At 42.4% G+C, this 25,358-nt stretch overlaps 1 protein-coding gene, 1 long non-coding RNA gene and 1 other non-coding gene across 6 annotated transcripts in view; 2 read left to right on the top strand and 1 right to left on the bottom strand.

Annotated features, from left to right (window-relative positions):
- Nucleotides 1-660: 660 nt before the first annotated feature.
- Trnaa-agc (transfer RNA alanine (anticodon AGC)) lies at nucleotides 661-733 on the top strand. The gene has a single exon. It is a non-coding gene; the product is annotated as a tRNA-Ala (tRNA).
- A 6,329-nt stretch (nucleotides 734-7,062) lies between these two features.
- LOC114102789 (uncharacterized) lies at nucleotides 7,063-19,450 on the bottom strand. Of its 2 annotated transcripts, XR_011707813.1 has the most exons (3): nucleotides 19,069-19,450; nucleotides 16,724-17,160; nucleotides 7,063-10,727 (listed from the first exon to the last, which is right to left on the bottom strand). It is a non-coding gene; the product is annotated as an uncharacterized lncRNA (long non-coding RNA). The 2 variants fall into 2 exon arrangements; XR_003584569.2 differs by lacking the exon at nucleotides 16,724-17,160.
- Nucleotides 19,451-19,550: 100 nt separating this feature from the next.
- Nucleotides 19,551-25,358, top strand: part of Znf322 (zinc finger protein 322) — a 31,247-nt gene continuing 25,439 nt past the window's right edge. Inside the window, exons 1-3 of one of the 3 annotated variants that reach the window (XM_027948294.2) lie at nucleotides 19,551-19,830; nucleotides 20,580-20,746; nucleotides 20,848-20,933. The gene's annotated coding sequence lies outside the window, so the exon portion shown is untranslated. Of the gene's footprint in view, nucleotides 19,831-19,930; nucleotides 20,112-20,579; nucleotides 20,747-20,847; nucleotides 20,934-25,358 lie in introns of those variants that run through there. The other 2 variants (XM_071613766.1, XM_071613767.1) reach the window with 2 other exon arrangements.

Raw genomic sequence — 25,358 nt, 5'->3', positions numbered from 1 at the left:
CCCAAGACCCTTGGGAAACACCAGGAACCAGAAAACCTGAGGCGGGATTCTCCCTTAGAGTTGCCAGAGAGAGCCCAGCCCTGCAGAAACCTTGGTCTCCGGCTCCCAACCTCCAGGACCAGGACAGTAAGTGTCTTTTTAGCCCTTGGGCTTGGGATCTTTACTATGCCAGCCCTAGGAAACCGACAGAACGGAAATACCTCTAAATTCAAGGATCTGATGTTCAATAGATAGGCACCACATTCCAGATTCAGGAGGAAGTGGGTAAGAAATGATATCGGTTCCCCTAGACCGAGAAAAAAATAATAGATACAAAAGACATTTGAGCTTATTTCCATATATGGGGTATGGCTTGGGGAAAAGTGCTCCTGGTGCCATCAAGAGAGCATTTGGAGTCACTGTGCTAACTAGGGGCCCTATTCTCCTTCATCTCAGCGGGAGAAAGAAACCGAGTGAGAACTAAGCTCCCCGACGTCTGTCCTGGGTCTCCCTTTGCCGCTTTCAGTCATTACCTCCCAGCTCTGCTGCTGTCAGGGGGCCCCGTCCGGGCTCGCCTGCTGGGAAAGCTTTCGGACGGTCTCAGCAGCCGGGAAGGAGAAGCCGGGCTCGGAAGGAGATCGTGTCCTGGCTGTAGAAACAGCCGGCGGAGCCCTGGCGCGAGGGGGATTAGCTCAAGCGGTAGAGCGCTCGCTTAGCATGCGAGAGGCAGCGGGATCGACGCCCGCATCCTCCAGCTTTTGTCCCCTCACTCCACAGTCCCTCTGTCCTTGGTGCTTGGTAAACACCTTCACCAGATTTGCCTCTAGCTCCGTGCCGCCCTGAACTGGACTCTTTTTGCGAAATTAGAGAGGAAAATCATATGTAACATACAAAAACAAAATAGGAAAAGATTAGTAAATCATGCCTTACACTCACAGGTTTGTAATGTTTGAAAGCATCAGCTACAAGTTAAAAAAAATATATTTTTGTGAGAAAACCAAATGTTAAGCCTTTGGGTGAGGAAACAGCCTGGGAGTTGTGTGAGGGGGCACAAGGGTCTGGATGTGCCCACCTTTTGATTTTATTCACTTTGACAAACCATGTTCAGCTTAGAATGCTCAAGAGGGCGTTTGATCTTTGCACAACTGGCTGCAGGGGCTTTGCAGTCTGTCCTTGACCCTACTGTCAAGATTGCCTTTCTTCCATTCTTTTCTCCTTTTCGTCACTTCTATTCTTTTGATTCCTTTCAGCTCTGCCTATGTTGACTACAATAGAAAAATATTTTTATCAATTACATGTGCCCCATATCCCATATTCTTAGGATATGCATTCCTCATAAACTGGGACCATGAAGGAAGGCCCTCCTGATGGTGCCCCAAACCATCTGCAGTTTTACGAAGCACGGTGGCTAATATCTGCACCCATATACTACTCTGAAAGGAAGAATGGGGCTGGACCACAGTAGTTGTTCTCCCTACAGATCATGGGCCTCATCCATGCCTGGTGCTGAGAAATGCTTCAGGAACAAATCTACAGACTGAGATTAAAATTCTCAAGTGTTCTCTTCCTGGTCTCCTCCAAGTTTCTCCATCATACCCAGAGTCCTAGAGCAGGAAAGTGAGTTTAGCCTCAAGAATGTGTGCTCTAGAAAATGTAGGAGTTCTCCACCACTGACAGCCACCCAGAGGCTTGGATCAACAAAAAGATAGGGGCAAGGAGTTCAACATGTTTAAATGAGATACTTGGGTCAGAGCTAAAGGCTGTGATACACACGACTCTATGGTCAAATGGGTTGATTCCATGTCCACAATTAGAGAGAAATATGGGAGGGTTTTTGCCTATTGAATTTGGGCAGGGGCAGAGAGGGTAACCTTTCTTTCAGGTAAAGGAAACTGCTATTTCAGACTCAATGTCCCCACACCTACCCAGAGCTAGGATGAGAGTGACAGCAGTGTTCTCATTCTCAAGCTTTCCTTACAGTCATTCTTCAGTCCAACTTAGGCAAGGCCTGCACTCTCACTTAGACCCAATAACCTTTAAAATTTTCCCAGCCACAAAGTAGTTATCTCTCTGTAGAAGAAAAACTGGGTCCTTATCTTTCATGCTGCACAAAAATCAACTTAAAATAGACCACAGACCTAGGAATTAGATCAGAAACTATACAAGTCCTAGAAGAAAATGTGGGGTCAACACTCCAGAATAGGCACAGCATAGAAACAAGCAACCCCTTTCTCAACAGGACTTGAAACTCAGGAAATAATGCCAAGAGTTCATAAAGGGGATGAGTAAAATAAAAAAGTATCTGCACAGCAAAGGAAACAATTAGGAATGTGAAGTGAGAATCTACAGAATGGGAAGTATCTCTTCTAGCTACTCTTCTGACAGAGGATTCATGTCTAGAATATACTAAGAACTAAGTTTTTTAACTTCAAACCAAAAATCAATTATGCAATTACTAAATGGGCAAATGAATTAAACAGACACTTCACAAAAGAAGAAATACCAATGGCCAACAAATACATGAAAAAATGTTCAACATCGTTAGCAATCGGGAATGCAAATCAAAACTACACTGAGATTTCACCTCAATCAGTCAGAATGGCAGTCATCAAGAATACAAATACTAATAAATGCTGGAGAGGATGTGGAAAAAAAGGAGCCCTTTAAGACTGTTGGTAGGATCATAAGTTAGTACAACCACTATGGAAATCAGAATGGAGGTTCCTCAAAAGACTAAGCATGGAACCACCATATGATCAGCTATACCACTCCTCAGTATTTTTCCTGGAGAATCAAAGTCATCTCACTATAGTGATACATGCATACCCCTGTTTATAGCAGCATAATTCACAATAACCAAACTTTGGAAACAGCCTAGGTGTCCATCAACATATGGCTGGATAAAGAAAATGTGGTATATATTGCGTAATGGAGTTTTATCCAGCCATAAAGAAAAATAAAATCATGTCATTTGCAGAAAAAAAATGAAAAGAACTTGTGTACATTATGTTAAGCAAAATAAGGCAAACTCAGAAGGTCAAGAATAGTGTTCTACGGTCAAGTATAACTAATTAGAACAAATTTAAAAATTAAAATTAAAAAAAGAGTCGTATTTTTTTTTTCATATGCAGAAGCTGGAAAGGAAAAGGTGAGCGTGGATCTCATGAAAATTGAAGGGAGATCAGTAGAGGAACAGGACCAAGGGTGGGAGGGAATGAGGGAGTGGGGAAATGCCGGGATGGTAGTGGCCGGATTACATTGTTACATTGAGCGCCTGTATGAATATGTGACATCAAACTCCATAATCATGTCCAACTATAATGCAATGTACCAGGAAAAGAAAGGCGGGGTTCAAAAACAAACAACAACAACAAGCCCTCTCCCCGCCGCTGGTCTTCCCGGCTCCGGTGCGGGTCTGTGTCTCTGGGACGTCGAGGGGCGCCTGACTTCAGAAACTCAGGCTTCTGGAGAAGGCCGAGGAGGGATCTGCGTCCCGCCCGCGAGGTGGCGCGGGCGGCTGAGGCGGGTCTGAGGAAAGAGGCCGCTGCACCACTGCCCACGGCCGCCGGTGGCCCTTCCCGCAAGGGAGGGATGAGAGAATGGCATGAACTACTACTCCGAATGACACCGAACATTAACATTTGTCAAAACCCGTAGACACTCGAAGTGACAGCCTCACCCCGGAGCAGCCCCAGGCAGCGCCTCCACCCGTGGAACGGAGGTCAGGAAGGTGACACTGTACCCCCTGATCTGCCTTGGGGATCCCTCTTACTTGACGCTCGGGGCTAGCGGGGCTCCGCCCCAGGCAGTGACTTTGTGCTCCGTCTCGCCCTGTCTGGGGACCTACGCGAATCCCCGCTGCCGGGAACTGGGAAAGTGGCCCGCTTGTGCCGCGCGCTCCGGCCGGCCGCTGGGCAGCGGGGGATTAGCTCAAGCGGTAGAGCGCTCGCTTAGCATGCGAGAGGTGGCAGGATCGACGCCTGCATCCTCCAGGCCTTTTCCTCCGCACACCTTTACCTCCCGGGGTAGCGGGGAACGCAACGCGCTCGAGGTAGAGCGTCCAGCATTCATCAGCCTCTAGGTTTGACCCCCAGTACTGAGCCCCTGCGCAGAGCGCACGCACACACCTGTATCCTATAGATGACAGAGTTTCTATAGGATGAAAGAATTAGCATGAATTCCTACTTTGTATGATATCTAACATTTGTCAATACCCATAGAATGTACAGCACAGAGAGAAACTTAATGTTATTTAATGCATTAACATGAGTCCATTTATTATTTAAAATGTAACAAATATTGCACTGGGAAACAGTAAGGGTGATGTGGCTTGTGGGAACTCTATACTTGATTTTTCTTTAAACCTAAAACTGATTTAAAAATAAAATCTATTAAAGTAATAATGATGCATTCTTTTTCTCTTACTATTTTCAAAATACAATGTGTATTTTACACTTCCGGCTCACTTCATTTCATCTGAGCTACATTCCAAGCACTTTAGAGCCACATGCTACCAGGTCGAGTAGGACCACCTTGTGTAGTTCTTTTCTCCTGGTTTTGACTACAGCTACTACCTGAATTCTAGAGGACCTCCTCTCCTGAGTTCCAACCTTCATCCCTGAATCCCTCACTGATAATGTTTACTTGCACACTGCATGAGTATTTCAGGACTAACAGAACATGATAATAACCTAATAATTTATCTTCCCAAACCTCTGTAGTTGAAGAATATCCACTTGGGAGAAAGGCACCAACCAGTATCCATGAAATTCTCCAAGTCAGAAAACATCTGTAGTTTTTTTCCACAACAAAGCCTAATGATTCTACTCATATCTAAATTAGGAACATTAGCTTCTTTATATTTCCCCCCTTCAATAACCCAAGCCAATTTTGTTCCAGGGCCTTTGCATAACTATTGCCTCTTCTTAGAAGGCTCAGGAGTCTTCAACGTACGTACCTGAGTACCTGATTTTTCACATTTTTTAGATTTCTCTCAAGATGATTTCCTTAAATCATATCAAATGTTTCACTTCCATTATATCTGGAATTATTAGCTGTTTTATTTTTAGTGTTGTCTCCTTACACAGAAATGTGAGGCTACTGTCTGTCTTGACCATGGCTGAATTATCCAGCATGGCAGGTGATATAGCTAAAGCCAGCCTGTATTAAATGTGTTGCAGGAATGAGTGAGTTTAATTTGCTCTGTAAATTTGTTCAGCATCTTTGCCAGGCTTGTGATAATGCTCTAACTCTTCCCTTGAGTTTTAAACTTGACTCATCTCTAATCATCTCTTGCACAGGCACCACTGTTGTCTTCCCCCCCCCCCCTTAATTGTAGATGGACACAATACCTTTATTTTATTTATTTTTATATGGTGCTGAGGATCAAACCCAGTGCCTCACATATGCTAGGCAAGCGCTCTACCACTGAGCCACAACTCCAACCCCACCACTATTGTCTCTTAAAATGCAAATCCAGTATAACATCATTCAGTGGCAACATTGTGCTTACAAGAGAATGCTCAGAGCCCCTCAGCTTCCAAAATGTGATTCACCGGCTGTTCACTCCCTATGGGTTCATTTCTCTGGGACCTTGAACTTGCCTAAATCCTCTTTTCTAAGTTAGCAGTTTAGCTCCTCATCCCATAAAATGAAATTGCAATAGTTGCCTTGAAAATGATCAAAAGGAATGGGGTGAAGAGATACAAACATCGTTTTATATTTGCTGATTATAACAAGGTGCAACCTCAAGTAATTACTGCCAAAGATTTGGCTTCTGGGAGAAAAATATGAAAAAGTCAGGTGTCCAGCTGCCTGACTCAGACTCAGTCAATATTTGCTAAAGCCACAAGTGTGCTCACACATGCCACTAAGAACACAAAGGACAGTGCTGCTTATTCCTTGGTTGCATTATTTAATTTTACCTTTATTTTTCATTTTGAGGCTTAAGGGCTTAGGAATATTTCCTTCCATCATTATTCTGGGTTCCTTTCCCTACACACAGTGCACCCCTGATCCCTACTCCCTGACCACACAGGTCTGTGATCTCCCAGGCAGGAGTTGCTATGTGCCCAGCTCTGGGCCTCTCTCCTGGAAGGACCTGACATTGGGTCCGCCCCAGTTGAGCTGCCCTAGCCAGGGTGTAAAGAATCATTCCAAGTTCCTGCCTGTAGCAGACTTCGGCAGACACCTGATAAGGCCAGATAAGGCTACCAAAGGAAAAAGTGGTCTAAGTCCTGGGAGGAAGAAAGAAAGGTGTTGGGAAGACCCATGGGTAGAGGCTGCCCATTTCTGTCCTTCTTGGTGTTTGTAACCCCAAAGAAACACATGTTTCTGGGACTCGGGCTTTCTTTCAGCCATTTTCAAGGAGCTGTCATTCCTGTCCCAAAATGTGAGCATAAAAACACTGGGTCATTTGAACAACTGACACTTTCTCTGAGAATTGTCTTTACTATAGGCAAAAAGCCACTCTAGCATATGTGGTATATTTTCTTCATGACCACAGAGGACCAGTTTATTTCACTGTCAATGCATTCCAAACTTTGTACCACACCTACAGAGAGCAGTTTGGCAAATCTATTGAAGTTACACATATCCTTTGACGCAGCCACTCCACTTCTAGGAATTCATCTTGTAGAAACCCTTAAACATGTGCCAGAAAATGTACATATGAAATTACTAATTGCAGCACTCCTTACATCAAGAGACTGGAAACCCACAAATGATGTGAAGTATGGTGAAACAGAAATTCAAAACCCGTTGATAAAAACAAGTATTTACCCTGTATAAAAAGCTGTCAATTGCAAAAATTACATTTAGGTAATTACATTTAGATAATTACATTTAGATAATTCCTTGTACAAACTTTAAGTAGCTTTGGAAACACACACAAGAATTTCAGAACACTGCTCGCATTTTGGTTTAGGTATCAACTGCCTGGGAACACTTGGGTCACCTTTTGGAAAAACTTGGAAATATCAAACTGTGAATTTGTTATCTATCCAAAAATACACTAAAATTTTAAATAAAGTAATTATCCTACACACTATGCTATTTTCTCAAAAGAAAATCAAAAAGAAAAAGTGAATTCATTGTATTCTTTATTCCCAACCTCAACCAGTCTCTGGACTCCCCACAGCAGTCTTCATCTATAAGGACAATTTGTATGTCCAGTCCAGGAATTGAGTATGTTACAGTCCTAAAACCTTGATAAATGCCGCAGTCCGGCTGCAGCAAAATAACCGGGGGGGTGACGAATAACTTGTGTACGTTGATACAGCAGGAGTGGGAGCCGTTTATTGCAGGACAGGAGCAGTATTTATACATTCCACAGAGCTTATCTAATTAGCATAAACTAGATACATCAGTCAACCAATAAGGAATCTCCACACTTAATGGCTTACTTTTGTTACTTCTCAAACCACTCCCTCTGACATTTAGCCAGGCACCATCCAGACTTGTTTACGAACTCTAACATTCCCCTGGCAAAATGCCAGGTGTTATTTTGACTTGTTTACAGACTCTAACATTTCCCCCTTTTGTTTAATTTAAATAAGGAACATAGTGGGTTTTACAGAAACACCATAAATAACCTGCTACAAACAGAAAGGGAGGATACAAAATGCCACAATACCAAGCCACCTGTTGGCTCCATGCAAGAAGCCCTTGGAAAAATTATACCAGCAATGACACCGTTAGCAAAGATACCGAGTTACAATTTGTTATAGATTACAGTTTGTTGTCTCAGTCCAGGTAAAGCAGTGTCTCAATAGATCTCAGTTCAGATAAAGCAGTGTCTCAATAGATTAACTCACAGTCCAGGTAAATCACAGTCCAGGTAAGTTCTGCAGGCAGCTAGCTTAAATCACAGTCCAGGTAAGTTCTTCAGGCAGCTAGCTTAAATCACAGTCCAGGTAAGTTCTGCAGGCAGCTAGCTTGATCCGAAGTCTCGTCGGGTTCTCAGCAACACTGGAAATTCTTCCACCTTCATCCTCACCGGCACTGGGACGAAGGCAGGAACTCCGGATGGCTAAAGAAAATCCTGTAGCATTCTACTAAGAAAACAACCTTCTGAACAATTTAGTACATTATCTCAAGGTTTTCTACATTTGAAATAAGCATTAATAGTGCGCATTACTCATTAGCTTCCAGGTATGGGAGAACCATTGTAGCTTAGTTATTGGCATTGAAAATGAGCAAACATCAGGGACGCTGGTAGCGTCTTCTGCTGGCTGTAGCATCCGGGTAGCCCCAGATCGCCCTGGGGAGTGTCCCGGACTCAAACTGCTACTGGGCACAGGGAGCAAGAGCCTGCAAGACTGTGCCTCCAGGTCAGGTCTAGATTTGGGCTCGCAGCAGTGGAAGAGCCAGCTCCCCGGCCAGGAGGCCGGGAAGAGCCAGTTGCCGCCGCCTCTTGGAAAATCCTTGCTGCACTGTGACCGGCTTGCACACTCGGCAGCCGCCTCTCCGCTTCACGCACCCTCCGGTAACGAAAAGTATTTAGTAATAGCCTTTTGATGCAACTTTTTTCCTGATAATCCTTCTTCTTCTGAACTTTCTTTTTCTTTCTGACTAGAGTTCCTGGGCTTTTATCAACATATGCCCTAACTATTCTTGATTCCACTGGGGTGCCTTCTTCCCTTAGTAATTTATTTCTCACCCCTTCCATATTTTCATCACAAAGACAATACAATACACTGAGACAAAACAAGACACAAACATACTGTATCAATCTTCTCCATTTTCTTGAAATGACCATTTTTCCTCTCGCCCTATCTGCCTAGGGACGAGCAGATTTGCTCCCGTCCTATCTATGGACGGGCAGCTTTTTTTCGTCACTTACCCCCGAGTGTCCCGGGGCTCCCCGTACGGGCCACCATCTGCCGCAGTCCGGCTGCAGCAAAATAACCGGGGGGGTGACGAATAACTTGTGTACGTTGATACAGCAGGAGTGGGAGCCGTTTATTGCAGGACAGGAGCAGTATTTATACATTCCACAGAGCTTATCTAATTAGCATAAACTAGATACATCAGTCAACCAATAAGGAATCTCCACACTTAATGGCTTACTTTTGTTACTTCTCAAACCACTCCCTCTGACATTTAGCCAGGCACCATCCAGACTTGTTTACGAACTCTAACATTCCCCTGGCAAAATGCCAGGTGTTATTTTGACTTGTTTACAGACTCTAACAGATAAAAGAGATTTTCAAATTATTTTCCAATCCTGGTGGCACTTTTCACTTTTATCCACCAGATGCTGAGGGCAGGGATAAGAGTTGGCTCAAAGTGAATGATTAATTTTTTTGGTCAATTTATTAATTTATATGACTAAAGACCAGGATCAATATTTAAAAACGGGACATACCAGACAGAGATCATGCACCATTTCTCAGTAGGTGCCCCAAGCCTTCCATAACCATGAGGCTCTTTTGAGTACAGGATTAAAAATGAATCCATGCAGCTTGTTTGGGAATATTTTGGAGAACTAGTGACCCTACATCAAAAAAAGCTGGAAATCCAGAAAACAGTCCATTCTTGGAACGAAAATAAACGATTCCTAGAATCTGACCAGGAGACAGCAGTCATTGCTGTCTTATTGCAGTGGGTGGCGCTTCCGTTTCCAAATCTAAAGGTTCTGAATTTGAATCTCAAAGGTCAGCTTTTCACCGTGCAGATAGTTATCTTTGAAACCATTACACCAGCCACCTTCTCCACCTACAACTGGTACTGGTGGCACCTGCGCCTGCTGGGGTGCAGCCCCGTGTGCAGCAAAGCACGAAATGTCCAGGCCCAAAACATATAGGTGCCAACACCTCCTCCCTTTCATGGGCGAACCGCTGGAACCTGGGTGGCCATCCCCATACACCGGGATGCAGATGCAGAAATCACAGACTTTTTGTTGTTAATCTTCCTGTTTTTGATTTTATCACACACAGAAGAGGGAACATCTGTGTAAATCGGTTTTTTTCTGCTTTCCCCCAGTTTCCACGCTGACACTGACACGGCTGGCCCCTTCTAGAGGAGTCCCACAGACTACGCAGGAGGCCCGGGGAGGGAGCAGGAGATGCAGGTCTGTGCCGGGCTGATGGTCTGGGTCTCAGGGATGCGCTGGCTGCGTGCTACTGGAGAGCTCTAATGACAAGATCTCTGCTCCTTCAGTGTCTATGAGGATTGACCTGACAAACAAGGGCGGCCAATTGCGTTCTGTAGAAGCCAGAGCGTGGACTTCGGACTTGGGCAGACCCGAGGTGCAGAGTGGCTTCACCGCAAAGCACCAGTTAGCCAAAGGAGGGTCTGACCCGTGGACCCTGTAGAAAACAAGTCTAGGCAGCAGAGGGACAGAGTGCAGCGCTGGAATGTCTGCCCTATCTCAACTGCAAAGCCAGGCCTGAGCAAAAGCCTCAGGACCTTCAAAATCATAAAAGGAAACGAGGAGGCCAACGCTATTTTCATAACATCAAGATCATTTACTATGAAAAAGGCTGATGGGTGACAGTCCTGGGCTTCGTGTGGGTCACGGCAGCCACACTCTGTGATGCCAGTGGTCACCAGGCCCACAACCGGGACAGCTGCTGGAGACTGGAGAACATGTTCCTTTTATTAAGTCTCCACCTTGAAGCACTCATCTTTCCAGTATTCAGTGGAAAGATGATAAAGCACCTCTTCTAGGTACCTAAATAAGACACTTGTCTTGGTGGCTTCTGAGCTGTGAATCCTCCGAGCTGTTTTGTTTCATTGCACACCATCTATATTTGAAAGAACAAATAACAGTCAAAACTATAATAGATGCAAACTTTGGTTATTGGCATTGTCTGTGGGGGAGGGGAAGAGAGACTGTCACTTCAGGGAAAATAACTGGCAGTATTTTTTCTTTCCTTTATTTATTCTAATCAGTTACACATGACAGTAGAATGCACTTTGATACATCTTACATAGTTGGAGTATAATTTCTCATCCTTCTGGTTGTACATGATGTAGAATTAAAAAAAATAGCATTCAAGTGAAATTCTTCATTTAGATAACTTTAAGCTTTTAACATCCAATCATTTTTCCTGATGAGACTGTATTAATGAATGTTCTTTTATACTTGTTTGATATTATATACTGAAGTGTTTTGACACTTGGAAGAGCTAAATACCTCAGTGAATCAATATTACCAAGATATCACAAAATCACACATCAAAGTTAGTGATATATCACTTTAGACTCTATGTCATTAACCCAACCCTAAAGAAATTACCACCTGTCAAATCAAAAATTCAAAGAATGTCCACAATTACCTGGAAAATATGATTTAAAATGTGTTTAAATCACACAATGTGAATTGTATATAATTAAAATGTGATTTTTATCTGACCACAGAACTGTGCAATGCCATTTTTTTCCTATTCATAAAAACATATCTCAAAAATTTAAATGTGGAAACAGAAAAATATAGCTGTCTTCCAATAAACTAGTCATTAAAGAGTTAAAAGTTGTTCTTTTTATGTTTGCTTCAAAAATACATTATAGGTTGATCATTATTATTTCAAACAAAACTAACAAACATTTTAAAAGTTTCAGTTTTTATTTTTAACATAGTAAGTATTGATAGAGATCATCTACAAAGACCTTTGGGTTCACAATAATATTTTTAATGTGTCAAAAGAATATTACTTATAGTTCCCTGATCAAAGGTTGTTGAATACACAATCAGAATGACTTTCCTCCCCTCCTCCAACCCCATTCTCTTTTCTCTATTTTCTGCTATTATAATTTTTTTCTTAATTAATGCCTTGTGAATATACATAATGGCAAACTTCACTATGGTATATTCATATATGCACATAGGAAATTTAGGTCAAATTCATTCCACTGTTCTTCCTATCCCTTCCGCCTCCCCCTGAATCCTCTTCATCTAGTCTACCAATCTTTCTCTTATTTTAATGGAATTTCACCCCCTCCACACCTTTTGTGGACCTCCCCCACCCCGCGCCTTTATTTTGGACTAGCTTCCAAAACTGACTTTTGGGGGTCTTATTTCACTTAGCATAATATTCTCCAGTTCCATTCATTTACTAGCAAATGCCATTATTTCATTCTTTATGGCTGAGTAACACTCCATTGTGCATATATACCACATTTTACTTATTCATTCATTTGTTGAAGAGCACCTAGGTGGGTTCCGAAGCTGGGCTATTGTAAATTGTGCTGCTGAAAACATTTATATGGATGCCTCCCTACAGTATGCTGATTGTAGAGCTTTTGGATCTATTCTGAGGAGAGGTATAACTGGATCATATGGTGATTCCATTCCTAGTTTTTTGAGGAATCTCCATACTGCTTTCTGGAGTGGATGTACTAGTCTATAGTCCCACCAATAATATATGAGAGTATCTGATCCCCCAAATCCTGTTGTGTTCTTGATAACTGTCATCCTGACTGAAGTGAGATGAAATTTCAATGTAGTAGTTTTGATTTACATTTCCCTAATTGCTAGGTGTTGAATATTTTTTCATATATTTGTTGGCCATTTGTATTTCTTCTGGTTGTTTGTTTTGTTTTGTTTTTTGGTACCCAGAATTGAACTCAAGGGCACTCAGCCACATCCCCCTTTAAATATATATATATTTAAAGAACATAATCCTGTTTTTTTTTTTTTAATTTTTTATTGTTGGCTGTTCAAAACATTACATAGTTCTTGATATATCATATTTCACAATTTGATTCAAGTGGGTTATGAGCTCCCAATTTTACCCCATATACAGATAATCCTGTTTTTTTAATATTTATTTTTTTGTTTTAGGCGAACACAATATCTTTATTTATTTTTATGTGGTGCTGAGGATGGAATCCAGTGCCTCGTGCATGCCCGCTACCCCTTGAGCCACACCCCAGCCCTATTTTGTATTTTATTCAGACAGCGTTTCACTGAGTTGCTTAGCACCTCGCTTTTGCTGAGGCTGGCTTTGAACTTGTGATCTTCCCACCTCAGCCTCCCCAGCCACTGGGATTACAGGTATGTGCTTCCATGCCCAGCTGTATTTCTTGTTTTGATAATCAAAATAATTTTTACAAGTACAAGGGTCCTAACACCAGAAAGCCTGAGAATACTTCTACAATCTCTCTTGAATGTCTCTCTTCCTTCTCATTCCATCATCCACTCTACTCATAATTTATTGAGGATATGGCCTATCTCAGGTCTATGTGAAGTTTGAGGGTCCAGAGGGAATGGAGCCATCCCTTCACCTTAGGAAGTGACAGGATAAGCAAAGTTTCAGTTCCTGGTTCTTATAGCAAAATACATTCTCCTAAATATTTCATTTTGATAATGTAGAGAACACTTCAGCTCATACAACTTTACTAGGGCTGCCATAACAACCTGGCAGAGTGGTTAAAACAACAAGGATTTTTCCGCTTAAGCCTACACAGAGGCCTATATTTCCGTATTCCTTCTACTACCTCACAGGCTTGGATCAGAAACAACTACCTGACAAGAGATCTGGCCTGTATCATAGAGTAATTATTCTCTATAGCTGTCACAGGGTCCTGTTTACCCTTTGCACCAAGGGAATCCCAAAGATCACTTTCAAAACAGATGTCCAGATGCTGCTAAATGTCACCCGTCAAAGAAATCTTATACCCAGTATAGGCAGACATGTCCAGCAAGAGGCTGGCCATGAGGTTGAAAACCAAGACAGAAGCTTGATTTAGTTCCTGGAGTTCTCCTTGGGAGAGAGAGAGATGTTTCGTGAGGAAGGAGTGGGGCCATTAATGAGATAGGATAAGATATATTCAGGAATATCCTACTATTTCTCCCCTCCAAACTTGAGTTCCTTCCACTTGAGCTCTTTTGACATACCAGACATGTGGCCTCACAGAGAAAAGGTCTTGTGCAGACCCAAGAAGGTGGCCATTGGCAGGCTAAGGAGATAGACCTTAAGAGAAAGCAAACCTGCTGACACTTTGACCTTGGACTTCTAGCCTCCTGGACTTTTGAATAGAGCCTTCAGATATGGCCAAATCTCCACTTGCTTTCGTCCAGATTTCTAAAAGGAAGTTTTGCCTTCTCCATTCTGTCCTTTTTCTGTAGTCTTCTCTGATGCCCACTGCCCTGCACCACTGCCCAGCAGAATAACCCAATTTCCCCAAAGTGCTTACTTGTCTGGTATATAGTCTAGTGAATTAAACCAGGCACAAGGATAGAAAATCAGAGTTCAACCTGGTTGACAGTGGATAATGAATAGAAAAGGAACCTGAGCTTAAGATTCTGTTGAATAAAAAGGAAAGTCACTACTGGTGGGTGTTGACCTCCATGATTACAAGACTAGTATTTTTACCCATCGACTTGCTACCTCTAAACTAAGCATATTTTTATTTCATTTTCAATTATGATTTTAAAAGATAAGAATCAAGTTTTTAATTTTTGTTTCCAGTGCTCAGCTAGATTATATGGTAGATGCAAATAGCACGGTTTAAAGACGAGCTCTCTAAATTAACTTTACACCAACTTGCTCATTCTTTTTATACCTGAGTGGGAAAATCTGATACCCCAGAAAATCAGGTGAAAAGCAAAATTCTAGTTGAACCTTGAATGGTGATTCATTTTTGAAATGTTATTAACTTTGCATCAAATCAGACAGGATATTTTTTTGTAAAAATGTAACTCCTCTGAACCAGGTTCTGGTAAATGAGAACAGACTGGGAGCTTGATGAATATGGTACATGTGGCCATTTGGGGCTCCTCCCTCCAAATTTCACAAATAGGGTTACAATGACCAAAGCAATAAAGATTATCTTTCCATTTAAGGCTGACTCCTTTCCCTTACTGCAGATTCCAGACTCTGCCCCGTGGGCTTCTCTTTATCAAATGCCCCTTTCCTGAGTTTTCATTCTTCTCAACTGATGTTTTCCTGTTTGTAACATACTCACATTCCCCCCACCCCACCGCCCCGCCCCGCCCCGCCGCAAGCCCTAGGCCCTGTCCCTGTGTGGGTCCTGAGTCCTATGGCAGTTAAGGGCTCTCTATTCTCATTCATAGTCAAGAGTTCACACTTCAGCAGAAGATATTGCTTGGGTCCCCCTTTCCCCCTGTACCCCATGGAAGCTGCCACTACTAAAGACAAAAGCAACCTCTTGCTTACTAAATTCCACTCTTCAGAGAGGCAAGAACAGTGGTAACAAGCACAGACTCAGGCCAGACCATCTGGATTTAAGTCCCCACTAGGCCTCTTATCAGCTGTATGGTTCTTGCTTAAATCACTAAACCTCCCTGAATCTCATTTTCCTTTACTGTAAAATGGGGCTATTTTATTAAATCTCATAAACTGCTTGATACTTAAAGATTTAATAGAGCGCTTATAACAGTGTTTGGAACATAGTTCATATCATGTGAACATTATCCAAGTCTTTCATGTTTAATCTCATCTAATATCTCTGCAATAGTTGACACTGCTGACAATACCTTCTTAAATGAAACGCTCCTCCCTTAATAATGACCTATCTTTGTGTTTTCCTCATTTGCTTGCTGCTTATTCTTTTTTTTTTTAATCAAAATGTAAAATGTCATCATTGTCTTTATTTTTTGGACACATGTTTATTAAACAAACCAGTTTTACATATGCAACTGTAAAATCTAAAGAAACAGAATAAATTTTTTAAAAAATATTTATTTCTTAGGTGTAGATGGACTCAACACAATGCCTTTATTTTTATGTGGTGCTGAGGATTGAACCCGGGTCCCACCGGTGCTAGGCAAGCACTCTGCCGCTGAGCCACAATCCCAGCCCCTAAATTTTTAACAAATTCCTCATTAATGTAGTTCACTTTCAAAGAAATGTTTAATTGGCAGAGTAGAACAATGTGTTTCCACATGCTGATTGATCAGTGCAACACTGACAGTTACAGTTAACATAGTCAAGAAGCTGAAAATTGAGATTTATGGAAGACAAACTTAATTCCATCTGTTAAAAAAAGGGGGGGAATAATTTAAACTTGTAAATCACACACTTTTCATACAAAAACAACTAATTTTAATCCCTATTTTCATCTTAAATGACCACTGAAGAATTAAACAATTTTGGGAAAAATAAGTAAAAATAAAAAAACTAGTAGTATGCATTTAAAAACTGCTAATAGGATAAATAAAACCAAATATTAACTATTTTTCACTATACCATGAATATTGGCACTGTTTATTTCATATGCATGTCAGTTTCAAAGCTTAAAAATCCTAATAAAATTAAATGGTTTGATCAGTCCAGTTTTCTTCAACAAAGGAATCCCTTACTTCTAATTTAAAATTATAGATTTTAAAACCCGAATTATTGCCTTTCAATTTTCATACAAACAAAATACAAATGTATTTCTTTTATGTTGGTGGTATTATCAAAGGCAAGAAATCCTGTTAATGTTGTCCTTAAAAGTACAGAATTAAAATCGTGATAGAATCCATCTAGTGAACCCATAAGTGTGTGTTTTGATTTCACATCTTTTTCTCATAAAAACTGAGAATTCATAAGACACATCATGTGGATATTTTGGGGTTAGAAAACCCATGGCTCTGGGCATTTTAAATAATTCCTGAGTTTCTTCACTCAGGAATTGCATACATTTTACCTTCCCTCATAATAAAACACTGATGATACCCTGGCAGCAAAACTTACTAAATTATCTTTAAAAGTATAAAAGCAACATTATTTTCAATTGTCTGAATAGAATTATAATAAATGTTTCAACTTTCACAACCCAGGCTTTTTTCTACCTAGTTTCAGACACCTCATGGTTCTCACTCCTTTTTTCACTTTTTTCGCACCAATTGCAACATAAATGATAGAATTTGAGGTCATCCACCTGGAAAGTGAGAAAGAAAAAAAGAAAAAAGAAAAAAAGGAAATATGTTTCCTGTTTCTGGGCCACAGTGAGAAGGTTAGTCATTTGTCCATTAGCAACACTTCTTTCCATCTCCTGCTTGTGCACTTTTTCTGTTCTTTCTGCAACATTCCTTCAGGTATAGAAAGTCTTCGCTGCATATTTTCTGGAGTCAGCAATGCCCCCAACTTGTCAAACAGCTTTTTCCAACCCTTTGCCCAAAGATTTTACTGAAGGCTCATATTAGTAAATAAGATTTTCTGGAAGCACCTCTGGAATTCCAACTTGTAAGCCAAAACTGGTTGCTTCCACAATCGCCAGGCAGTGCTTCTATAGGGGACGTATAAAGAAAAACATGTCCTTGGACCCAGCCATTTCCAACATCTAAGCTCCCAAACACAGACTCTGTCATGTAGCTAGTGTCTTTCTTGTACTTCTTCCAAAATGATTCTCTTGGGTCCCTCTCCTCCAATGATGAAAATTTAAATCTGGATATTTCTGGATAATTTAGGGATACCACTAAGAAAATTAGTCTCCTCTACAGGCCACACTGAGATGATTAAGGATCAGTTTCTACAGCAACCCAGTTAAGATGTGTCCTGTTACCACTGAGTTCCATGGCTATTTGTCCTTATTCTCTATCCCTAGCTCCACACTTACAGAAAAACAAACAACAACAACAACAAAAACACTTCTTAAAGATGTTTAACCTCAGGGATAGCTGAGCTAGTTCCATACTTGAAATTCCAGGAAAGGTTTTCATTTCCCATAAAGCCCACCAATTGGGATCTTATTCTAATATCTCTGGGACTTATTTCCTGTCTCCTATGCAGTCTCACGTTCAGTTAACTCCTAGTTTATATTCATTTACCTTACCTTCTCTTCCCGTCTTTTCTGACCTATGTTCCCAGACTGCCCTATGCAACTTCTACCTCACGCTATTTTTTATCTGTTCGTTTTAGTTAACGTGACAGTAGTATGTATTTTGACATTTCATATCTACACGGAGTATAAATTCCCATTTTTGCCTCATATTGTTTTTGACATCTAAGGTCTCTATACTAGGTTGTGAGTCTTAAAGAAATGGAACTGAGTCTTACTTGCTTTTAAATTCCTAATATCCAACATAGTATCAGGTGCTTAATAAGTGGTAAATGAATAAAATGAGTGTTGCTTCAGCCAATGTCTCTTTAAAGAAAAGGTTGAAGAGTTCAACAATTATTCAGACCACCTTATGTGTAATGCAGGCTCAGAATCCAGTTTAATTTTATTCCAGGTCTTCTCTACAATACACTCTACTATTGAAGTAATCATAATTACTAAGGATCCCAAGCACAGGACCTACCATCAGTTTCAATTTCAGCTTCACCAGTAACCAAATATGTGAACTTGGGAAGTTAATCTCTCTGGGTACCATCTTACTTCTAAGAATGTAATACACATTTCTTTTTATTATGACTGAATGATAATGCATGAAAATAGTATTTGGTACCACAACATACACTCAAAAAAAAAAAAAAAGTTACTAAACAACATTACTAAAATACTGAGATGACCCTAGGTGGAATATTTTCTCCTTACTTATAAGTTTCCATTTAAAACCAAATGAAAATAAGAAAGCTGAAAATATCCCCAAAACCAAAGGCGAATGTTTCCTCTAATATGCAGATACTAATTCGTGGGTGGGGGGGGAGACACTAGAGAAGACTAGGGTTACCTTAGATTAGGTAGAGGAAGTGAAGGGAGGTCAGGGCAGGGGATGTGGAGGATAGGAAGGACAATAGAATGAAACAGACATTATTACTGTATTATATACGTGACTGCATGACCAAAATGATAAGGTAGGAAGGGAGGGAGGGAAAGGAAGGGAGGGAGGGAGGGAGGGAAAGGAAGGGAGGGAGGGAGGGAGGGAGGGAAAGGAAGGGAGGGAGGGAGGGAGGGAGGGAGGGAAAGGAAGGAAGGGAGGGAGGGGGAGGGAAAGGAGGAAAGGGAGGGAGGGAGGGAAGGAAAGGGAGGGAAAGGGAGGGGGAGGGAGGGAGGGGGAGGGAGGGGGAGGGAGGGAGGGAGGGGGAGGGAGGGAGGGAGGGAGGGAGGGGGAGGGAGGGAGGGAGGGAGGGGGAGGGAGGGAGGGAGCAAGGAAGCTGCGGTCCTCTGCAGAAGACTGCGCCAGCCGGGAGGTGACTGATCCTGCGCGTGCAGGGGTTGCTGTCCCGCCTCCGACCCCAGGACCAGCCTCACCCCAGTCTCCCACAGTCCTGGCACTCAGCCTTGCCCTCCGAGGTCTCAGGGCTGTCCACAGCTTCCTCCACGGGACACCGGGCCAGGAGCACGCTCTACGGAAAGCCGCAGGAGGTCTCGGCTCTGCTCCGGCCGGCCGACAAGCCCCGCCAGAAGGGCCCGGACCTCCGCAGCCCTCCGCACCGCTCCCGCAGGAGCGCCGAGTGTAACCTTGGCCGCCGTCAGGGATCGAGAGCGCCTGCGCGCCTCGGAATCTGGTCCGGTCCACACCTTGGCTTGCGTCTGCACCGCTGCAGCATGCTGCGGGGCTCGCGTCCAGGCCTAAAGGCCCTCACGCTCCGCTCCGCGCCGCCCCCCTCAGGAAGCTAACCCATCGCAGCCGCAAGCCGCGCACGCGCGCCGGGCCCCGCGTAGGTCCCGCCCCCGACGCCCGCCTCCATTGGCCGAGAAGCCAGGCGGCCCTTCTAGGAGCGGGCGTCACGTGACTGAGGGCGGGGCTGAGGCGGCTGCTTTCCAGCTGGGCCCGGAGGGCTCCGCGCTCAGCCGGCCCTGTCGGCCCCGAGACCCCGCGGACTGCCGGCCCCAGCCGAGCGGGGCGGCGGGAGTGGCTCTGGCTGTTGTCGGCTTTCCAGGCCCGCTCGCCTTCCTTCCGGAAGCCGGGTAGTCGCTCCCCGATGCCGAAGCTGCTGTAGCCGCGAACCGGATGCGAGCCTCTGAGACGCACCGGAAGTGTCCTCTGAGGCCGAGGGGCGGCGCGGGCGGGTGAGCTACGGGGCCCGGGTGGGCCGGGCGGCGTGCGGGTCTGTGCGGGGCGGCGCTGGTGAGGCAAGGCCGAGCCGGGCCCGCGGCGTGTGGGGTGGCGCAGTGCGGGGAAGGCCGGACCCGGCCGGCGGCGTGCGGGGCCGATCGGGAGCGGACAGCCTCTGCGCGTAGCGGGTCCTGCGCCCGCACTCACCGGGGATCGTGGAAGGCCTCAGCTGGTTGAAAGCGCAGCCCGTCGGCACGGTCGACGGGGGTGAGGGCGGGAGACGCTGCTGCAGGCGGTACGCGGCTTTTGCAGACGTGGATGGCCCCTGCCTCCTGTGCGGCGGTGCCTCGCGCTGGGCCGAGTCCGGGTGGTTCGTCCTAACCGTTGCCTGGTGGACACCGGCATCATAGGTAGCTGGGTTACCGACACCGGTCACGGCGCGTTGCCGTCTGTAGGATCAGAAGAAGGGGTCCCTGACCTGGAGGTTGAGAGAATGACGACCAAAGCAGCTGGCAGAAGGAGAGGGATTCAAAGCGGAAAAGCAAGGCCTCGGGCTTTGTTAGGAAATTGAATGCAGAGCGAGTCTTGACATTTTGTATGGAGCAGGTCAGGAGAAGGAACTTTCTAGCAGGTTTGCTTACAGGAAAACCATGTAGGCAGTGGTGGAAAGAGGTGTAAGGTACGCTGCAAGGATGCTCACCAGACTGGAGAGTAAATGCGACCAGTATTTATTAATTTTTGTTGTTGTTGTTGTTTTTCCCAGCGCTGGAGATGAAACCGAGGGCCTGCACGTGCTAGGCAAGTACTCCACCACTGAGCTACACCTCAGGTCCTCTTTTTAATTTTGAGACGAGGTCTGGCTAAGTTGACCTGGCTGCCCTGGAACTTGTGATCCTTCTGCCTTAGCTTGCCCAGTAGCTGGAATCAAAGGTGTGTGCCATGGCGCCTAGTTTGGGACCAATATTTAAATAGCACTAAAAAAAAATTATAAGCCTCACGAAGTTATCTTGAACACTATTTTTTTCTTTTAGGAGAGGGAGGACTTGAGTATTGTGAGTAGTTCTGGTCTAGAGACCTTTTAGAGCCAAAAGGAATACAGTCTTGAATCTTTCTTATGGTAAGTGGACTTTATGTATATTTTCTTCTTCTTCTTTTGGTGGGGGCGGGTACCAGGTGCTTAACCACAGCCCTTTTTTTGCTTTTTATTTTGAGACAGGGTCTTGCTAAATTGCTGAGGCTGTTTGATTTTGTGATCAGCCTCCCAAGTTAACAAGAATTATAGGTCTGAGCCACCGGCCTGGGGTTTGTTTTGTTTTTGTTTTTGTAGTACTGGCCTTTTATTTTGAGACAGGTCCTGCCCAGATTGGCTCAAACTTGTGATTCTCCTACTTCAGCCTCCGGAGTTGTTGGGCTTAGATGTGGGCCTCACCTGCCCTAAGCCCTGTGTTCATATGTAAATGTGGATTTGAGAGTAGGACAGAAAGGAATGGGAGAAAACCAGTGGAGAAAGAATGTTCCTAGCCCTTAACACAGTAAAGCTGTAAGACTGAGCAGTGCCCTATCAATTCAAGAGTGTGTTCTAATTCTTTCTGTCTTGCCAGCATTTTCATGATAGACTTACAGTAATTGCTTCTTGATTAATATGCCACACAAATAACGTAATATGCCCAGTGCTTAGGCGGGCTTTGGTGTCAGAAGATATATACTTAACTCCTAGTATATATCTCTATATCTATAGCTTTTTTTAGGTGATTAGCTAACTACCCCCATCAGATTTTCTATTGAAGATGCAAATATTGATATTAATATCTCTTTTATAGGGTTCTTGGAAAGATTAAGTGAGGTAATCCCCTGTAATCAATGCAAAATAAATGAGCTTATCCCTAACCAAGGGCCTATAATGTAAGCATTATTTATTTTTTAGGTAATGCTTTAATTAATGACTTTAATTGTCTCATACATACTTTCACTATAAAGATAACCTTGAACTCTTAAGCTTTGTGATTCAGCCTGTCTGCTTGGGAGGCTTTTGTTGCCTGTCTGATGATTTTGTACACTTTGACCCTGCACATGAGAATACCAGTCTCTTCCTAGGATGGGGAAAGAGAAGCATTGTAGAGGGAGGAGGGTATTTGGGTTTGCCTGATGGACCAGTTGGGTCTACTGGCATAGCCTGTTGTATTGCTACTGGAGATGAAAGGATGATAGCCCTTTTTTGTTCTGATATTTGTTTCTTCATATTTTTTATTTATTTAGCAAATGTATTTTAGATGGTAGGGATATTGCAATGAAAAAAAGACTAGATCCTGCCCTTAATAGATGTTACATTCTAATAGGAGAGTCAAATAAATGAACAAATATAAAATGTGTATTACAAAGTTGAATTGAGAAAAGTGCATGAAGAGAAATAAAATAGGACAAATAACTTGAGCTATTTTTAGATAAAGGTAGTCAAGAAGTGCTGCTTTTTGAGGAAGTAATTTTCAGGCAGAAACTTGAATCAAAGGAACAAGCAACTTGTAGGAATAGCAATTAAGCAGAAGGAAAAAGTGGTAAAGCTCTGAGGTATCTTGTGAGACTGAAGGGAGGCAGAGATGACACATTTTGTAGGGCAATAAAAACTTTAAACTCTCCTTTTGAACTTTATCACATTTCAAAAGACAAAATACCATAAACCCATCATTTTGTACCACCTATTTGTCTGCATGCCTGCATATCTATTTAGTTATGATTCTGAATTGAAATTCTTCCCTTCTAACATTTCTGCATATATTTTCCCCTAATATTGCCATGTCTTTCTATTAATCATTAACTGGCTGAGTCTTTTTATTTAGTTTATTATCTTAGTGGGTTTTGAGCCAGACTTGACACAAGAGTCAGGTACAAAGGATGAGCTCAATAAATGTTAGTGGTTAGCGCATGCCTATAATCCCACCAATATGGGAGGCTAAGGTAGAAGGATTGCAAGTTCAAAGCCAGCCTCAGCAACTTAGTGAGACCCTACCTCAAAATTAAAAAAAAAAAAGAGGACTGGGGATGTTACTCAATGGTTAATTGCCCCTTACCCATAGTATCTTGGTTCTCATTGCAACGCCTTGAAGCATGTGTATTACCTATTTTATCAAAGAAGTTGGGAAATTTAAGTAACTTACCCAAGTTCTTCCATCCACAAAGGAGCACAGTGGGAGCTTGAACCAAAATGTGATTTCAGAGATTAACCTTTTAATATTGAAATAATGTCAGGGTTTTTTTTTTTTTTTTTTTTTTTTTTTGAGTTGTAGTTGGACATAATACCTTTGTTTAATTTATTTATTTTTATGTAGTACTGAGGATGGAACCCAGGACCCCACACGTGCTAGGTGTTCTACCACTGAGCCACAACTTCAGATTTTTTTTAAAAAATTGCAAAATAGTACAAAGAATGCTTGTATAACCTTCACGTGTATTCTCTAAATGTTAACATTGTATCACATTTGCTTTATGATTTTATATGTCTGTATATACACACAGATATGTACTTTTTTTGTTTTTTTTAAGCATTTGAAAGTGATCTGAGGACTTAATGCCTCTTACACTGTGAAAGAAGTAAGTCCTGAAGTCCTAACTCCTCTCCTATGTATACATGCACAGTGCTACTAGCTACCTCCCATTCTTGGGAGAATTGAGAAAGTAGTTATTCAAATATATTTTCTGTAGTGCTTCATTCTCTCCTGGAACCCTAATTGAGGAAACCTACCTAAATACTCAATTGCTTATCACATTTCAAAAGACAAAATATCAAAAATATTTCCTTCAATTACCAATATAATATTAAAATCAAGAAATAAACATTCATATAGTACTATTATCTAATCTCTAGACAGTTTTTAAATTTAGCCAGTTGTTCCAATAATGTCCTTCTTAGCAAAGGAGGGGTATCTGTGGTCCAAGATCCAATCTGGCATTATTCATTTTGTTTAATTATGATGTCTCCTTTATTGTGTGACATATTCTCATACTTTAATAACCATGGCATTTGCTGATAGAGTGTCCCTTAGTCTGGGAGTGTCTCAGGCTTCCTTGGGTGGATTCAGGTTCCTATTTGGGGCATGGTGCCACAAAGGTTCTGTGTTCTTCTCTGCACAATGTTAGAAGGCACCTGGAGTTGCTTTATCTCGTTACTGATGAGGTTGACCTTGATATCTTGGTTAAGGTGCAATCTTTCCAGTTTCTATACTGTGAAGTTATTCTTTATGGTCTTTGTGACTAGGAAATGTCAAGAGTGTTATATCTTGATCATCATAGTCACTTGATCATGTAGTCACTTTTCACTAACTAGACTGTTGTCTGAGATAGTACTCTTCTTTTGATTAGACATGGTGATTTTTTAAAATTCCACCATTTCTTTTACATGTAATTGCTGGCTTTTCTATGTAAGAGACCATCTTTCCACTTATTTATTCCTCTGTGAGTACAGATGCCTGGATTCTTGTGTTAGTTCACTGCTGTCATGACTTGTTTTGTTCTACTATGTCTTTTAGATTTGCATGGTGGCAGCTCCTTCATCTCAGTTCCTGGGTTGTTGTGGTACATTATTGCTTTTTGAGTACTTCCTTACTTTCTGGCCCAACAGGCTATTCTAACCTCATCTTATAGCTTCCAACCCTATAATCAGCCATTTTCCAAGGAATCCTCTGTTTCCTTTCCATGGAGAAACCAAAATCTTGGTCTTGGTATATTCATTGCCACCAGGATTTCATTTCTGTGACTTTTCAGCAGACATTACTAGGAAAAAAAACCACAGACATTTCACATATACAGTACCTTCCTGTCTTCTCTCTGTGTACTTGAAGTTCTGACCTCGTTCTGATACCTGTCTCTGATTCCAGTTAAACAGTAGAGTTCATTCTAACATTTTCTGTATCTGTAATTTCCCTGACAGTGGGGTATCTGGGTGGCATTTTTACCCTATAGCACATCCACGTTTACTTATTTGTTCAATCCCAGGATGAATGTTTAACTAGTATATCTTACCACCATGAGGAAAGAAAACAAAAATACCAATTAGTTTGGTAATTTTTTAATGAATCTATTTATTTATTCTAATTAGTTATACATGACAGCAGAATGCATTTTGATTCATAGTACACGATTTTTCACTTTTCTGGTTGTACACAAAGTAGAGTTGCACCATTCGTGCAATCATATATGTACCTAGAGTAATGATGTTGGCCTCATTCCACCTTCTTTCCTACCATCTCCCTTCCCCTTCTGTCCCTCCCCCCAACCCTTTTTTATATTTTATTTAGAGACAGAGTCTCTCTGAGTTGCGGAGACTGGCTTTGAAATCAGGCTGGCTTTGAACTCGAAATCCTCTTGCCTCAGCCTCCTGGGCTGAGGGATTACAGACGTTTGTGGTTGCACTGGGCTCTCTGTAGTTGCTTGTGGCTATTTATCTTTAGTTTGAATTTATGTAGTCCCAGCACTGCATTACTGTGTTTAAGCGTTGTTCTACCCTTTTCTTGATGGTTGTTATTCATTTGAAATACAAACACATTTGGTT

This window comes from Marmota flaviventris, chromosome 6, assembly GCF_047511675.1.
Source record: "Marmota flaviventris isolate mMarFla1 chromosome 6, mMarFla1.hap1, whole genome shotgun sequence".
NCBI classification, from domain to species: domain Eukaryota; kingdom Metazoa; phylum Chordata; class Mammalia; order Rodentia; family Sciuridae; genus Marmota; species Marmota flaviventris.
The sequence above is the reverse complement of the archived record's forward strand: the minus strand, read 5'-3'. Positions and strand labels throughout refer to the sequence as shown.